The sequence below is a fragment of the Thermobia domestica genome, unplaced genomic scaffold (assembly GCF_964235325.1).
Source record: "Thermobia domestica unplaced genomic scaffold, izTheDome1.hap1.1 HAP1_SCAFFOLD_213, whole genome shotgun sequence".
NCBI classification, from domain to species: Eukaryota; Metazoa; Arthropoda; class Insecta; order Zygentoma; family Lepismatidae; genus Thermobia; species Thermobia domestica.
Window position 1 is genome coordinate 148,390 of NW_027655937.1, and position 6,139 is coordinate 154,528.

The following is a 6,139-nucleotide window of genomic DNA, read 5'->3' on the forward strand; positions in this document are numbered from 1 at the left end:
GAATACATTAAGAGGTCTGTTCCTAGTTTCACGGCCGGGACATTTCAGCCCTAGGCTAGTGGTGACCCCCAAATCCACCACGCTCACAAACACCATCCCTAAGGCTCGTCAACATAATTTACCTTGATCTTGCATCGTTTGGCCTAATCCTCGTTTTGCCTAACCAATTATCTGACACTTTTATGACAGATAAAAGATAAGCTTTATGTCCGCCATTTTAGGCGAAATAAGGATACTCGTTTGGCCTAATCCTCGTTTTGCCTAAAATGGTGGACTATAGAAAATCGTGGAGATAAAACTGGAGGGAAATTTTTCGAAAGAAAAATATTCCCTACTATGTGAAGAACTGAGAAATACAGATGCAAAACCAGTTAAATCCCTTTTCCATATTCAGTTTCATAAACTGTTAAATCCCAAACTTACAAATAACCTAATGAGAAAAGCAGAACCAAACCCGGTTAATTCCATATTTTAAACAATTTGAGGTTTCGTACTGTATAGGATTAGTTTAGTAATCTGAATATTGATTGCAACTCTTCGTAAATCATTCGAAATTTTATTTGGTAGGATTTGAAGTGTGTGGTTTCATTTTTTTTATTTTTGGACTGAAAATTGAAAAAAAAAAGAAAATTAAATCTTTAGTTTTACGTCCCACGATTATGCCGATTAGGCTATAGGAGACGGTGATGATGAGAAATGAATGAATGGAGGAATGAAGAAAGTGGGAGGAAACGGGAGAACCCCGAGAAAACCCACGAGCAGGGTGTTTGTCCACCACAAAGTCCACATGGCGCGAGCTGGGATCGAACCAGGGACCCCAAGCACCGGAGGTGAACGCTCTACTACTGAGCCACCGCGCACCATGGACTGAAAATGGAGACACTATACGTCTTAACCTAACTGTTCGTGAAACTTTTCTGTGCTTATTTGCTTTTCTTTAATAATTACTAGACAAATGCACGCAAAATAGAAAGAAAACGATACTCGAGCCAGCGATTATCATAATTTTGTTATCAGACAACACCAAAATTGTCTAGTAAACGTACAAGACACATGAAAAACTGGAAACGAAATGTAGCCAAAAAGACAAGGCGAGTGGACTATCCTTTGGTTAAAAGTCGTTTGTTTTGTATTTCAGGGTAACTCTTTACTTTGAACAGAACATTGTTGGATTAGATTCTTCCCTAAACGGTCTCTTCAGCTTCAGCAGAACCTCTTTCTTAAAATGTCTCGTGTCAATTATCATTCAAAATTATAACCTGCTTCTGGTACAACATGTTAAAAAAAAATGCCACTTATTTACCATTTCTGATTCTCTTTCTGCCACTGTTTTGCTCAAACTCAACATTTCACATTTTGTTTTGCTATATTTCAAATTCATATATTGGGATAATTGGCAAATTAATATTCACCCTATGTTAGTGCATAAAAGGTTACAAACTCTTCCAAAATATAGTAATTCAGTTTAGAAATGTATACGGATAGGTATAATTAACTCCGCTTGTAGTTACGAAGGGTTTGACGATTGAAAGCAGATCAAAGCTCACGTTTTACAAAGAGATTTTGAGAAATAGAAAACCGAGAAAATAGTGATGCACCAGAGGACGACGACGATATGGATTTCCATTTAGTAGACGATGATGGAGAGGAGGTTACATAATTCAATTTTTTGCACATTTGAATCCATTGTTTTCAATTTAGAACAAAATTAATGTAGCATTTATGTATCCATATTCATTTGTGCCCATCTTGTGCAATGTATAGTTGATAATATATTCCCCCCCCCCCCATATTTTAGTAGGCATAATACTGATTTCTGACTCTGACTCCCTTTCTTTTTGATAGGTTTTGTATCTTGAGCCTCAACAAAAATGGCCGCTCGTCCAGATGCAAAAGCTGTTATTTCCATTTATATATGCAAAACCTGTAAAATCCAAACTATTTTCTTCAATAACGCAATTCACAGACTAGTGTGATTATACAGCTTTCGACAGTTCAACACTCACATTATTCTTATTTTTTTAATGTTCTCTAGTTTCTAATATTATTTTACAATTATGACGTGTTTAAACAGTTTTTCTCGATTTGTCACAAATTTTAGAATGTGAATTTAACGGGTTTTGTTATTCACCTACTCATATATATTCGTATATATCCATGGTCCTAGTAAATACATGAAGGAATTTTGGTAATCCTAACTCCTCGAAAATAGTTAATATAATATTAATCTATATATTTTGCATTTCTTAATTCTTTATATACTAGGGAATTTTCTCTTATATAATTTCCCTCTAGTTGAATTTCCACGATTTCCGCCATTTTAGGCGTAACGAGGATTAGGCCAAACGAGGATCCTTTTTTCGCCTAAAATGGCGGACACAAATCTTATCATTTATCTGTCATAAAAGTGTCAGATAATTGGTTAGGCGAAACGAGGATTAGGCCAAACGTGGCAACACGATTTACCTTGACACTTCATGGAGGAATATGTTTTCCTTGTCTGGGTTTCGAACCACCAATCTTAGGGAGGCCAAAGCCCTTCAAGGGCTGTAGCGCCGACCAGTAAGTAAGTAATCTTACTACAGTATACTGTATATGTGCCTTAGCCCCTTAGTGAAGTTGATATTCCTATAGTTGATGGTGGCCCAAAACCCACCACGCCCAGCACCACTATCTCTAAGGTTCCTTAACATCATTTTCCTTGACACCCCGCGCCAAGTTCCAGTGTTCGTTTCAGATGCAGTTGCCAAGGAACTTGGCTCATCCATCCTCATCTCAACACTTTTTGAGGCTGACGAACTTGGCTGTACTTTTTGTACCTCCGGTGTTTTTGTTCATATTTCCTTCTTTTTGTACAGTGTTGGGTAAGTTACTTGTAAAAATGTAACACGTTACAAGTTACTTTACTTTGTGTTAAAATGTAACGCGTTAGTAACGCGTTACTTGCCTCAAAAAAGTAACTGTTACTTTATTTCGAAAGTAACGCGTTACTAACACGTAACTTTTGGGTCCGAAACTTTGAATATGTGAAAAAAAATCTTATTACTTCAGTTTTCCGTACTACTATTACTACAGCTATTATTATTATTATTATTATTATTATTATTATTATTATTATTATTATTATTATTATTATTATTATTATTATTATTATTATTATTATTATTATTATTGCACGTTCTGAATCGATTTATGTAAATGCAAGGACAAATTTTTACTTGACAATTATATGAACATTTTAATGTAATGTAACATTGACTAAAATGCCATACTGCGTTACTTGTAGGGATGGGCACGAGTGAATTGGAGCAAGTTTTCTTTGAAACTCGATTTGACTAGAAACAGATATCTTTGAGCTCGACCCGAGAACTCGGCTTGAAAAATTTTATCCAACTCGATTCGAATTCGGGTCGAGTTTCGGGTCGAGTCGAGCCAAATCTGGTGTATAGTTTCGAGTACTCTCTTCAAGTATCTTACATAGACAATATAATTATTATCAATGGTACTACTACTACTACAACTTCTTTTTCTTCTTTTTCTTTTTTTCTTCTTCTTCTTATAATTATAACAACACTGTGTATAAATATGAAAGATAGGCGGTTTATATATGAATACTAAGAAAGTAGTTGATTGCGAACCTCAGTAGTCGTGAAGTCTAGGAGTCAAGGACATTGTTCACGAGGTTCTGAATTTGGGTTGAGGGTCTAGGTTGAGTATTCAGGCTCGAGCCAAACATTGTTAAAAGTTATAGGGCACTGGCCAAATATCTTCAAAACTGCTCGGCCCGGGTTTAGAATTGTCAACGACCAGAGCAGATCGGCTCACAGCTCATTCACTATCGACCCAAACCGAGAAGTGAGCTGAGCCAACAGCTCACCCAGCGGAGTCGGCTAGAGACCTTCGTTCAGTTGAGTCAAACCGAGCAGATGGCTCATCCCAACCAAGCCAACTCGAGCCGATGGTTCACCCCAAGCGAGCCGGCTCGAGCCATCGGCTCAGTTAAGCCGAGCCGAGCTAAGCTTGCTATAAAAAAAATCTCTTGTAGTCTCGCTATTGAGACGAGATGAGATGCGAGCAGTGTCCCCTCTCGTGAGCAACACACGTCCAGGACTTACTTGCTTGATATTATTATTATAAATAATAATAATAATAATAATAATAATAATAATAACAATAATGTCTATTAGTGAAACCTATTAGTTTTATAATGACTTTATATAACACTGAAAACTATTGCTGTCGCTGGAGGTGTTGACTGGTACGATCTGTTTAGATTTTAACAAATTATTATTAAATTTTTCATGATTTTTAAAACTTGAATAGAAAAATCATGTGAAATTTACATGAAGGGAATAAGGTTACTTCCACCCTAAAATACGTGCCTGACACATATCGAGGAATGTACCTGTTATGTGCATATCACGTATCGTGTATATACTTGACGCATTTACCCTAGTAGCAGAGACAACTTACAAACCGCTTGCTGTAAGCTTGAATTGCAAGTCGACCAAGCTTGCATCCAGCTTGATTGGAAAGCGTGCAAGCATGCCGCAAGCTCGACTCCAGCAACGAAGTTACATGGAGGCAACCTTGCATTCAGTGTTCCATTCAAGTTTGACGTAAGCGTTTTACAAGTCAAGTCAATTTAATAACCAATGAACAGCGAGTGATGCTATGACACTCTGCGAAGGGTCTAAAGCATCGCTTGCAGATACAACAAAAGGCAGATTGTATGAAAGCTTGCATTTCAAGTGCTAGCGTTGTAAGCCAAAAGTCAAGCACGCGCCAACTGGCCCAAAACTTTCTTGCTACTAGGGTACTAGCACGTGTTAGGACACTACTAAACGTGTGTCAGCGACTCTACCAACTGTTACGAAGGCTAGAGCGAAGCCAAGCCGCAGGCTAATTATATTATAATCCATAACAATTATACATAATTTGATATTTTCTTCTAGTGTACATCTACTGTAATATGCAAAAGTTTGAACGTATAAGTGATATGTAGAACACGTGAAATGAAAACACGTCACGTACATACATTACCAAATGCATAAAACAATAGCCATTGAACATACATACGTAAATTAGCTCGAAGAAACAAATTTTGTAGACGATGTTCCTACTTTATTTTATATTAATTAAACACAGCGAATACACATCTCACGATGAACTACCGCCTTCTTCGAAACCCGCTTTTTTCCGTGACTATAGTACGGAAGGTATAACGTCTTTGGCTTCCCGCGAAAAGTTGTAATGGTGTTTATGGAGAATTGCCAGCTTGGTTACTCGTGGCTCGCTGAGCGCAGTAGATGGTTGGTGGTGATTGGCTACTCTTTTACCACACCTTTACTGACGAGCAGGTCCAAGCGCGGAAAGCCAACGACGTTATACCTTTTGGACTATAACTGCATCTGCGCGGGCGTAGACAAATGAGTGTCACAATGCGAAACAAGGTACGCACGATCGGTCAGTGGTACATGAGGTATGTGCTATTCACGTTCCTCACATTCTAATAAAGTATGTAAAATACCTTTCAAATGTCAGAAATTCCTCGAAGAGGACTTTCCTAGCGACACATCCTGGGAACATGAAATGTACATTGCTAAAGTACAAGGTGTGTAAACAATTGGTATAGAAGTTAAATGGTACATGCCTAGCATGTACTTGGTTGGGTGGGAGTGTATCGCGACATATCGGTTGAGAAGCACCGATATACAGTACTAAGTGAAACTCCTATATAATAGTAATTAAAAGAATTGAACTGAGAAGCCTTCAAATTTCAACGTCAATTAACTTACAAGCGTGCATATGTCTACTTCCATGACGACCTTCGATAAACAGTTGAGTGGAGTAATGTGCCTTTTGTATGAGAATTTATTTTTTTTATTTTACGCTGCTGCCTTAATAAGTGTATGCGTATTTGTGTGTCTGATGGTAAGCTTACGTGATGTATTTTTTTTTTTCCTCCGCAATTCTCTGACCTTGCCAGAACATTCCACGAACCGGCTTTATTTTCTGCAATCAATTACTTCCATGGTAACGAAAGTTTATAAGAAGCCAGACAATTTCAACTCTTTGGCTGCTGAAATACGTACTTCTCTTTAACCTACAACAGCTCAAAAGCGATGAGGAAAACTGT